General features: G+C 46.7%; 1 long non-coding RNA gene across 1 annotated transcript; it reads right to left on the bottom strand.

Annotated features, from left to right (window-relative positions):
- Window positions 1–1,448: 1,448 nt before the first annotated feature.
- LOC142829138 (uncharacterized) lies at window positions 1,449–12,576 on the bottom strand. Its single transcript, XR_012903463.2, has 4 exons — window positions 12,262–12,576; window positions 8,915–8,991; window positions 2,441–2,616; window positions 1,449–2,001 (listed from the first exon to the last, which is right to left on the bottom strand). It is a non-coding gene; the product is annotated as an uncharacterized LOC142829138 (long non-coding RNA).
- Window positions 12,577–12,671: the final 95 nt, after the last annotated feature.

Below are 12,671 nucleotides of genomic sequence, written 5' to 3'. Positions count from 1 at the left end.
TTGTTGAACCTCTTTTCTCTTTTGTGATGGGAACTATTTATATATCAAGTATTCTAATATGATCTCTTATCCCCAAATAAAATACTACTCTTTTTTAAATTTCTCCTCATATGAACGTTCTCTTTGCACCCTAACCACACACATGCACAGTATATTGCACTGAATCTCTTGTTTTCTTTATCTCATGTGTCCTTTTGACCAGGGATGATAAAACCTTAATTCAGTATTCAAGGTGAGGATGCTCGACCAGTTGATATAATTGAACTATACCTTCCCCCCTCCCTGCTCTTATTCAGTTCCTTTATAAAATCAGGTATGTTTTGTAGAGAAAGCCAGTACATGGCTATTAGTCAATTTACACTCAGTTGTTACCTAGAAAGAAAAAATCAATTACAACTTGTCAGGTAATTAATACAGTTTATACCCCATGGTCTGGTAGCCTCTGGAAGCTCTTAGCCATTTCATAAGGCATACTCCATCTGTCATCCTCCGGATCCTCCACAAGGTCATAGCACACAGTATGCAATTTAGATCCTATAGTTATCTTAGCAATTCTTCTTTCCTGGGGACTTGGATATATTTTCAGTTCCTAATTAAAAATACTTTCTTGTGGGAAATGATAACCAACTCTAAGCCATTTTTAATAGCACTTACCTACTCTTAATTTCCATCCAATCAAATCCAAAGCCAAAAGATTTCTGGAACCTATATACCAGTAAGTTATGCAGCTACCAGTATTTTAAATATGAAAGATTGGGACTGTCTCAGAGTATGTCTACACTACAGCGTTATTTCAAAATATCTTATTTTGAAATAGTTAATTCAAAATAAGTTATTTCAAAGTAACACGTCTACACACAAAATGCATTTCAAAATAAGTATTTTGCTAGTTCGAAATAGCCTGTCCACACTGAGTGGACACTGATTCGGATTTAAGGCCGTCCGGAACCAAGTCAAGCAGGGCATCTGGTCAGGAGTGTCTGTGTGTGGCTGTTGCCTGAGGCTATCTGAGGCCTGTGCTTAAAGGGACACCCCACCCCCCAGGGCAGCCGGTTCTCAGGTGTCCCTGCTTGCTTGCCTGCCTCGATGAGGGACAGCAAAGCATTTGTGTCTTGGAGTGCACTGGTTGCCCTCACTCAGGACACCATAGCACTCTGCAACATGGAGCCAGAACTGCCCCTGGGCACTCTGGTGCGTCTCATGGACACGTTGCTATCAGCCTGACTGCACCTGCTGCAGGCTGCCATCCGGGAGGTCCATTGGGGGGCTGTCAGTATCCAGGAGGCCCTGCAGGAGAGCGTCCATGCTGAGGAACACTCAGAGCCTCCCTGGTCTGCCCCACTGGGGGCTTGTGCCTCATTCCTCCCTCACATCCTTTCACGTACCCCTCTCTAGCTCCCTTCCTAATGTCAAATAAAATACACATATTTTCAAAAATATAAGCTTTATTTAACAAAATGGGGTGGGGAATGAAACTACGGGGAGACTGGGGAAAGGAGGCGGGAGAGGGGAAGAGAGGGGTGGAAGATGGGAGGGGAAAAACTGGGAGGAGGGAGCTGGAAGGGGGAAGCAAGGGGAAGAAGGGGGAGGGGAAGCTCAGGGCTCAGGGGTGGGGGTCTAGCGGGCCAACTGTCTCCCAGCACAGCGGGTGCGGGGGATAGGGAGGAGGGTGTGTAGGTTGAGGAGGGAGAGGCGAGAGGGGCAGAAGGAGGGGGGGAGGAGCGGGAACTGGGGAGGCAGCAGGCACTGGAGCAGCACGAGGCAGCATGCTCTGCACCAGGGTCTGCAGGTGTTCATAGATGGCACAACCCTGGGTAAGCAGCTCCCGCCGGAACTCCCGGTCGTCCTGCACCCTGTGCTCCAAGGTGAGGTACAGGGCTCGCAGGGCCCCCAGGTGCTGCTGTCGGTACCCCTGCAGAGTTCAGGTGGACCTGCTGAGCCCTTGGGTGCGGGAGGATGTCCCGGGAGGGACAGTGCACCCTGCACACGCACCTGGTGCAGCTGTGGAGAAACAAGAGAAGTGGTCAGTACTCCCTGGGGTGAAGCCCAGCCCCCGTCTGCGAGCTGAGGATGACTGTGCCCTGCACCATCAGAGCCGATGTGCTTGCACAGAGGCCATGGTTGGAATGTCCAGCTATCCCCGGGAATGGGAGCTGCCCCGAGACCACACCCATACTCCTGTGCTATGTATAACGCGGCCGAAGTGGGGGGAGAGATGTCCCTTGCCTCTGTGTAGAGGGGGCTTGTGGAGGGAGGGCATCCTGCTGTGTCCCACCCCAGGATCAGGAGCATGTCATGTCTCTTCACACACAAATGTGGCTATCAGGCCACAGCCCACACGAGCACAGGTTGCTATGTGATCCGTGCTAAGCAAGGCCCACGTGCGCGGTACCTGGCTTCCTTCCCACACCCCCAGAAAGGGGACAGTGATGGCACTCACCAGGTGTGGCCTCCCCAGACAACCCTGGTGACTCCACTGCTGGGACTGCTCGGGGGTCCGGTCGTTGTGGCACCCTCCGTGGTGGCTCCTGCGGCTCCTCCTCCTCCGCGTCCTGGTCAGAGCCCTCCGCTCCCGGATCGGTGACCCCCCCTGGGTGGCACGGACCGTCTCGCCCCCTATGATGCGGTCCAGGACATCAAAATAGGGACAGGTGTCTGCCCCTGTTGGGGAGCTGCCCTGAGAAATTGAGCAGTCTATAGAGGCAACTCCCCACTCATGTTCCTCATGCCACACTAGATTTAAGCAACTGAGCAGCTGTTGTTTGGACTAGAAGCAGTCAGTGGATAACTTTTTTAAGGGTTTTGTTTTTAATAACCTCATCTATAAAAACATTCATTCATTGCTGGAGCACCTCCACGTGTCCAGATATGGCATAGAGGTTGTTTCCATCTATGGCATCCTCTGCCAATAGTCATTACATTACTGCAGTGGTCTCTCTTCCTGCAACTTGGCCTTCTAATGAGGCCTTCCTGGACAGGCTTGCGACCAGGAGCAGCTAACAGGGAGTTTGGAGAGGGAGTTCTCCAGGTAAAAGAGGAGTAAATACGGGACCCTTGTGGTAAGTGGCTGTCTGTCGTGTGTGTTTGTGTGTGGGGAGGTTATTTGCTGTGTGCTGAGCTTGTGTTTGTCTGTTTGGTTGGTTTGTTTGAAGGCGCTCCTAATAGGTTTGAAATCTAGATGCCTCTGTTAATTGGCTGAGCCTCAGTCAGAGGGAAGGGCTACCAGAGCTTCATAAGCCTGTGAGTCAGCGACGAGGGAGCTTGCAACAAGGAGCAGCTATCAGGGAGTTTGGAGAGGGAGTTTAGAGGGCACCAGTGACTTCTGACCTTCTTTAAACATAGCTTTTATAACCTATATTCTAGACATTTAATAAGAAGCCCAGTTTAGACTTAAACTTATTCATAAGAAAAATGGAGACAGAAGCCCAGCAGCAGAGTGGGGGCTATCCTGTTTATTGTGTCGAGTGTAACATGTATGATTACCTGCCCTATGGGCAGGTGGCGTATGTGTGCACCCGTTGAAAAAAGCTCCTGACTCTCAGAGACCGAGTTCGGGCTTTGGAGGCCAGGGTGGCTGAACTGGAGGAGCTAAGGGAGGTAGAGAGATACCCGGATGAGACTTTCCGGGACACTGTAGTACTGTCTCACCTCCAGTCTGAGAGCCCCAGTGCTCTTAAAGAGGATGAAAGTCTCAAGGGAACAGAGCATTCAATGGGAACAGAGGGAAACCATCCCGAAGTTGGGACCCTCCTTCCAGAGCATGTTGCAGTATCCTCTCGCTCTGAGGATACCTCTGAGGGGGAGGAAATGCCAGTTGTTAGGAAGAGGCAGGTGTTAGTAGTGGGTGATTCGATCATTAGAAACATAGCTAGTTGGGTTTGTGATGACCGGGAGAACCGTATGGTAACTTACCTGCCTGGTGCAAAGGTTGCAGATTTCTCGAGGCATTTAGATAGACTTATGTGTAGTGCTGGGGAGAAGCCGGTGGTCGTGGTACATGTAGGTACCAATGACGTAGGGAAGAGTAGGAGAGATGTCCTGGAGGCCATATTTAGGTTGCTAGGAAAGAGACTGAAATCCAGGACCTCTATGGTGGCGTTCTTGGAAATGCTTACAGTTCCATGCGCAGGGCCAGGTAGGCAGGCAGAGCTTCAGCGTCTCAATGTGTGGATGAGACGATGGTGTAGGGAAGAGGGGTTTGGCTTTATTATGAACTGAGGACTCTTTTGGGAGAGGGGAAGCCTATTAATGAAGGATGGGCTCCACCTGAACCAGGGTGGAACCAGACTGCTGGCACTAAACATTAAAAAGGCCATAGAGCAGTTTTTAAACTAAGAGATGGGGCAAAGCTGATTGGTGCGGAGATGCACATAAATCGGATGGAGACTTCTCTTAGAGAAGAATCCATTGATAGAGATTCTCTAAGCTGTAGTCAGAAAGGCTATGTCTAGACTGCAGGCTTCTTTCGAAAGATGCTCTTTCGAAAGCATCTTTCGAAAGATCGTGTCTAGACTGCACGCGGATCTTTCGAAAGAAAAATCCGCTTTTTCGAAAGAGAGCACCCAGCGAGTCTGGATGCTCTCTTTCGAAGACGGCCTCTTTACATTGAAGAACGCCTTCCTTCGAAAGAGGAACTTTCGAAGGAAGGCGTTCTTCCTCGTGAAACGAGGTTTACCGCCATCGAAAGAAAAGCCGCGTTCTTTCGAAATAATTTCGAAAGAACGCGGCTTGAGTCTGGACGCAGGGGAAGTTTTTTCGGGAAAAGGCTACTTTTCCCGAAAAAACCCCTGAGTCTGGACACGGCCAAAGAGAGGAGGGGAGAGGACAAACCATGGGCCAGAACAGACAAACAACCACATATAAAGGAATCCAATGCATCAGGGAAGGGCAGACAAATAAGCAGTGGCAAATTTTTAAAGTGCTTCTACACAAATGTAGAGTCTGACTAATAAGATGGGGGAACTAGAGTACCTCGTATTAAAGGAGGAGATTGACATAATAGGCATCACTGAAACCTGGTGGAATGAGGGAAATCTGTGGGACACAATCATACTGGGATATAAAATATATTGGAAGGATAGAGCAGGCCGGGTGGGTGGCGGAGTGACACTGTATGTGAAAGATAATGTAGAATCAAATGAAATAAAAATATTAAATGAATGAACATGTTCAATAGAATCGCTATGGATAGTAATTCCATACTCAAATAATAAGAAATTAGCAGTAGGGATATATTACCGACCACCTGACCAGGACAGCGATACTGACATTGAAATGCTGAGGGAGATTAGAGAGGCTACCAAAATAAAGAATGCTATAATAACAGGGGACTTTAATTATCCCCATATTGACTGGATACATGTCACCTCAGGAAGAGAAGCAGAGGTAAAATTTCTCAATGGCTTAAAGGACTGCTTCTTGGAGCAGCTGGTACAGGAACCCACAAGGGGAGAGGCAATTCTCGATTTAGTCCTGAGTGGAGTGCAGGATCAGGTCCAGGAGATAACTGTTACAGGACTGCTTGGGAATAGTGACCATAATATAATAATATTTAACATTCTTGTGGTGGGAAAAACACCAGCAGTCCAGCACTCTGGCATTTAATTTCAAAAAGGGGAATTACGCAAAAATGAGGAGGTTAGTTAACGGAAATTAAAAGGCACAATGACTAGAGCGAAATCCCTGCAAGCTGCATGGAAACTTTTTAAAGACACCATAACAGAGGCCCAACTTAAATGTATACCCCAAATTAAAAAACATAGCAAGAGACCTAAAAAAGTCACCGTGGCTTAACCACCATGTAAAGAAGCAGTGAGGGACAAAAAGGCATCTTTTAAGAAGTGGAAGTCAAATCCTAGTGAGATAAATAGAAAGGAACATAAACACTGTCAAATCAAGTGTAAAAATGTAATAAGAAAAGCCAAAAAAAATTTTGAGGAACAGCTAGCCAACAACTCAAAAAGAAATAAATGCTTTTTAAGTACATTAGAAGCAGGAAGCCTGCTAAAAAACCTGTGGGTCCCCTAGACGATTGAGATATAAAAGGAGCAATCAAGGACAATAAAGCCATTGCGGATAAACTAAATGATTTCATTGCTTCAGTCTTCACGGCTGAGGACGTTAGGGAGATTCCCAAATCTGCTCTGTCCTTTGTGGGTGACGAATCTGAGGAACTGTCCCAGATTGAAGTGTCATTAGAGGAGGTTTTGGAACAAATAGAAAAACTTAATGTTAGCAAATCTCCAGGACCGGATGGCATTCATCTAAGGGTTTTAAAAGAACTCAAATGGGAAATTGCTGAACTATTATCTGTGGTTTGTAACCACCTATCCTTTAAATCGGCTTCCGTACCTAATGACTGGAAGGCAGCCAACGTGACACCAATATTTAAAAAGGGCTCTAGAGGCGATCCTGGCAATTACAGACCGGTAAGTCTAACTTCACTACCGGGCAAATTAGTTGAAACAATAATAAAGAATAAAATTGTAAGGCATGTAGAAGAACATAATTTGTTGGACAAAAGTCAACATGGTTTCTGTAAAGGGAAATCCTTTCTTACTAATCTATTAGAGTTCTTTGAAGGGGTTAACAAACATGCGGACAAGGGGGATCCAGTAGATATAGTATACTTAGATTTTCAGAAAGCCTTTGACAAGGTCCCTCACCAAAGGCTCTTGTGTAAATTACATGGCCATGGGATAAGAGGGAAGGTCCTTTCTTGGATTGAGAACTGGTTAAAAGACAGGAAACAAAGGGTAGGAATAAATGGTAAATTTTCAGAATGGAGAGAGGTAACTAGTGGTGTCCCCCAAGGGTCAGTCCTGGGACCAATCCTTTTCAACTTATTCATAAATGATCTGGAGAAAGGGGTAAACAGTGAGGTGGTAAAGTTTGCAGATGATACCAAACTGTTTAGGATAGTCAAGACAGAAGCAGACTGTGAGGGACTCCAAAAAGATCTCACCAAACTGAGCGATTTGGCAACAAAATAGCAAATGAAATTTAATGTGGAAAAGTGTAAAGTAATGGGAAAAATAACCCCAACTATACGTACAGTATGATGGGGGCTAATTTGGCTATGACAAATCAGGAAAGAGATCTTGGAGTTATCGTTGATAGTTCTCTGAAAACTTCCACACAGTGGGCAGCGGCGGTCAAAAAGGCAAATAGGATGCTAGGAATTATTAAGAAAGGGATAGAAAATAAGACACAGAATATCTTACTGCCCCTGTATAAAACTATGGTTTGCCCACATCTTGAATACTGTGTACAGATGTGGTGGTCTCACCTCAAAAAAGATATTTTGGCCTTGGAAAGAGTTCAGAAAAGGGTAACTAAAATGATGAGGGGTTTGGAATGGGTCCCATATGAAGAGAGGTTAAAGCAACTGGGACTTTTCAGTTTAGAAAAGAGGAGACTGAAGGGGGATATGATCGAGGTACATAAAATCATGAGTGGTGTGGAGAGGGCAGATAAAGAAAAGTTCTTTATTAGTTCCCATAATAGAAGAACTAGAGGACACCAAATGAAATTAATGGGTAGCAGGTTTAAAATTAATAAAAGAAAGTTCTTCTTCACACAGCGTGTAGTCAACCTGTGGAACTCCTTGCCAGAGGAGGCTGTGAAGGCTAGGACTATAACAGAGTTTAAAGAGAAGCTAGATAATTTCATGGAGGTTAGGTTCATAAAAGGCTATTAGCCAGGGGATAGAAATGGTGTCCCTGGCCTCTGTTTGTCAGAGACTGGAGAAGAATGGCAGGAGACAAATTGCTTGATCATTGTCTTCGGTCCACCCTCTCTGGGGCACCTGGTATTGGCCACTGTCGGCAGACAGGCTACTGGGTTAGATGGACCTTTGGTCTGACCCAGTACGGCTGTTCTTATGTACAACAGAGAGCCCAAACTAGCTCCAATACAATGACTTTGCTCTTCCCTCTCTCTCTCTCTCTCTGGGATCTGTAGTCCTTTTTATCCAGGAGGCTTTACGCCACCTGCCTCAGTAGTTGGTAGGAGAAGTCAGGATCTACTTCTACTCTGGGTTCCATCCCAGAGACATTATAAGTAGGAGCTATGGTCTACTTCTTCTGACTCCTTACTGACTCCATAGGCCACTTCTTACTTCTTCCGTCTCATAGGGTATGTCTACACTAGCCACCCTAGTTCGAACTAGGGTGGCTAATGTAGTCATTCGAACTTGCAAATGAAGCCCGGGATTAAAATATCCAGGGCTTTATTTGCATGTTCCCAGGCGCTGCCATTTTTAAATGCCCGGTAGTTCGAACTAAAGCCCCTAATTCGGACTACTGTTACTCCTCATTACAGGAGTAGTAACGGTAGTCCGAATTAGGGGCTTTAGTTCAAACTACCTAGCCCGTGCCACGTGTAGCCATGGGCAGGGAGTCCGAACTACTGGGCATTTAAAAATGGTGGCGCCCGGGAACATGCAAATAAAGCCCGGGATATTTTAATCCCGGGCTTCATTTGCAAGTTCGAATGACTACATTAGCCACCCTAGTACAAACTAGGGTGGCTACTGTAGACATACCCATAGAGGGTAACTCTAGACTCCCTTTTGGCAGCCAACTTCCAGACTCTGTAACAAGGGCAGCAGGTTTTGTAGGCAAAGCAAGCCTCTGCATTCCCAAACAGCCTGACGTAACCCCACCCACCCTCCACACCTAGGACTCCTCCTGCGAGGCTGGGTCAAGGAGGTTGGGGGTCATGGTGCACACAAGACCCTCACACTATGTCCACAACATGCCTCCCATTCTCCCCATACTGGGAAGTGAGTCACTGTGGGTGTACTATGGGCTCTGAAAAGTAACAGAAAGGGCAGGACATCACAGGTGGAGGAGGCTGGGGACTTAGACTCCTCTAAGGCTCTATAACCCCTCAGCTCCACAGCAAGGCTTACCAGTTAAAACTGGCTGTCTGTCTCTCCCATAGGTGGTGCCAGGTATGTAATTTGATGTCTCAGGTCCACATTAATTCCTTTAGGGGAAGAGTTACGAAAGTAGGGGAGGGGAGAAAATGTGACATTCAATTACATGTAATTACATTTACATTTCAAAGTGGGTTTTCCTTGAATCTGCTTTTTTGTACCTACTGCTCTCATGTGTTTTAGACAAGGCATTTCAGAAGGCATAGAAGCCCTGAAAGTCTGCATAGCTTTCAGATCTCTGCTTTCTGCTCAGAGTCAATTCCTTTGTAAAAAAGGATTGCTTTTTTTTTTTTTTTTTAAATAGACTCAATAATTAGCCTTATAGGTTCTAGAGGAGCACGTGAATTTTTAGGCTCTATAGAAACATTCTGTCACTCCCAAATTTCTCAGTAGAAGCTGGGCTTCAGTGAGAAAATTTGCATTTCTTTCCCTCTACTTACCTGTTTCTCACAAAACTTTCATCAATTCCATCAGAGAACACTAATCTCATTTCAGATGTATTTATGTTACTGGAATCCACTGGAGTGCTTCAGGGAACAATATTCTGCATTTCTATCCAAGAATTTCTAGGTGCTTTACAAACATAGTTGAATGTAACCTCACAAAACCCTGATGATAGTATATTATCCCCATTTCACAGAGGTGGTGACTGAGTGAGAGGATACATGCACACAGCAGCATTATTTTGGAATAACTGCATTATACCAAAATAAAGTGTGCGTCTACACAGCAAGCCTTTATTTCAAAATAATGTCAAGCTGGAGGACTTCTTACTCCGACTCCTGTAACTCTCATTTCATGAAGAGTAAGTGAAGTCGAAGGGTGTTCTTCTTTAAATTTCCTGCTGAATAGACAGCGCCTAAAGTTGAGTTAAGCTATTTCAACTTAAGCTACACAATTCATGTAGCTGAAGTTGCGTAGCTTAATTCGACTTTAGGTCTGTTGTGTGGAAGTACCCTGAATGACTAGCGCAAGATAACATAACAAGACAGAAGAGCAGAGAATAGATCTTAATTCTCCCCCAAAAGCCTCAATTTATATTACTCATGCAATTAAATAAACTCCCAAGCGAGAAGGAATAAGACACACATACCTCACTTACACTGAAAGACTAAAATAACCTTTAGCATTAATAAACTGTATACAGTGTACAGATTTTGAGGGAATCCTTGCAGAACAAATTGTAACTTGAGACTGTAGGAGCTGATGTCTCCAGTAGGGATGTAATAATATAGTCAATTAACTGATTAACCGATAAGGAAAAGCTTATAGGTCAAGGCTATAGACTACACATATTTCTCTCCCTGCCAATAACCTTTTTAGCAGGCTGGCCAGCAGCTTGGCTCAGTCCTGGCTTACGATGGGTCCCAGACCTACCCCTGCTGCAGCTCTGCATTTAAAGTGTATTGGGAGCTGGGCAGGCAGACAGCCCAGCTCAGTCCTGGCTCATGCTGGGTCCAGAACCTACCCCGTTTCAGCTCTGCATTTCAAGTATATTGAGAGCCAGGCAGACAGGCGACCCAGCGCAGTTCTGGCTCGCACTGGGTCTGGGAGCTCAGAGCTCCCCCCGAGTCCCCTGACAGGAACTGCTGCCACACCACACTGCTGCCACCTCTTTCTCAGAAGTAGCAGCATAGGGCAACAGGCAGCCAGTCCGTGAGGGGAGCCAGTTTTTAAACTGGCTCCCCTCATGGACCAGCTCCCATCTGACATCCCACACTGCTGCCTCTGATACAGAGGCTGCTGGCCCTGCCCTCAGGGACTATAGAATAGTCCAGTGTTTCTCAACCAGTGGAGAAACAAATGTGTTACAATGATAGGAAAAAAATTGTGTCTGAAAACTATAGGTACTGGGGGTACTTATAATTTTTTTTTTAAAGGAGGTACTTTATAAATAAAGGTTGAGAAATACTGCAATAGTCCAATAAAATAACCAATAACATTTAATGAGGTTATTTGATTATTCAATTAACCGATATTTCACATCCCTAGTCTCCAGGGCCTAAGAACAATGTAGTATACTGCTATTATACCTGGCCTATACATGTGGGGGGAGGGGGTGAAGGGTGTAAACACACAAACCATGACCCCCCCCAAGTAAGCATGCTCCAGCCAACCATGGGAAGGCAGGAGCAGTGCACTGTCCAGTTCCCCACCCCTAGCCTTCCCCCAACTAGCCAAAGCATGTGGGAGGGAGGCTCAGGCGCCGCTCCTGCCTTCCCCTGATCAGCCAAAGCACACTTACTTGGGGGAAAATGGGGGAGCGCGTTTGCACCTTTGCAGTCCACATTTACCCCCCCCCCCGCAAAAAAAGCATTCCCCCCACAGAAATTCCTGTGTACAAGCCTGATAACAGACACACTGTTGGTCTTTAGCAGCAAGATTAACTGCTACTGAACAAGACAATCCAACAGGGATGACGGCATGTGCATGACAACTGGGTAGTTTTTGCCAATGTATATGTATATAGCTCATATAAGCTCTTAATACTTAGTTGCTAGGTCTTCTGATACACTCTGAGCTGCTCTCTTTCTTTATAAAGCAGGCAAACTATATCAATAGTGAGGCACTGTTTATTACATAGCACACTACTTATAAAGTTTAACATGCATTTAGTGTTTTTATACATATTATACTGTTCATAAATATTTACTATTGTGGCTCGCAGTCCCAGAAACATGAATATTCAGCACAAAAAAGTTAAACCATAGAAGTGAACTTGTTCAAATTGAGTTTTTCTTTTTTAATCGGGGTGGGGAAACTAAGGCGGGGGGGGGGGTGGAGTTCCCCACTTGCCTGAATCAGACCCCTGAGGCACTGCCCCAGCATCTGGGAGCCTGGGTTGGCACTCCAGCCCTGCCCCCACATCCTGCATAGACCCCTCGGGCAGACCTCTCACCCCCAGTCTGCTTCTACACCCACTATCCTGCCCAGACCACACATCCCCACTCTACCACCCTCCCAGACCCACCAACTCCCAATCCACTCCTGCACCCTCCCACCCAAACACTACATCCCAAACCTGCTTCCTTAGCAGCCCCGTCCCACCCACTAAACCCCTCATTTTTTGTCCCATCCCAGAGCTTTTAGGGGCCCACAAAATCTACTAGCCAACCCTCCCAAAGACACTGGTGTGCAAGGGGAACGTAGGAAGCGTCTTTTTGCTTCTGGTCAGGGGCCACAGTGGTGAGGTGTTGTGGGGCTTCTTAATTTTATTTTGCTTCTCCCCTGAGCGCAGCCGGGTCTGACCTGTCTCAGGATCAGCAGCCCTTGACGCAAAAAAGGTTTCCCGCCTATTTTAAATTAACCTTGCAACCTACTAAACACTCTGCTGTGCGTGCGCGAACAGGCGCTCAGTCAGGCTCGTAACAAGCTCGCATCCAAAGCCTGATCCTGACCCTTCTGGAAAGTCATTTTCCGGAGGCAGCCAGAGCGCAGACTCCTGGCGGCCTCGGCGACAAGCTGCCCCCGTGCGCTGTAACAGCTTCCCTGCGGCAGCGGCTCCAGGGTCCGTGTCGCGCCCACAGCTCCACTGTCCGGGCACCTCTGCCCGCAGCGCCCCGCAACCCTCAGGCCGTCACGTGACATGACCCCGCCTCCGCAAGCAATCACCTGAGGCCTGACCCTTCGCCCCCTCGGCTGCGTAAACTGTACGTCATGCGATAGACACCGTTAAGAACCAATCAGAAGCCTACAACTCGGGCCAGTTGAACCAGTGAGCGGGGTGGGG

Source organism: Pelodiscus sinensis, chromosome 5, assembly GCF_052426305.1.
Source record: "Pelodiscus sinensis isolate ZL-2025 chromosome 5, ASM5242630v1, whole genome shotgun sequence".
NCBI classification, from domain to species: Eukaryota; Metazoa; Chordata; order Testudines; family Trionychidae; genus Pelodiscus; species Pelodiscus sinensis.
The sequence above is the reverse complement of the archived record's forward strand: the minus strand, read 5'-3'. Positions and strand labels throughout refer to the sequence as shown.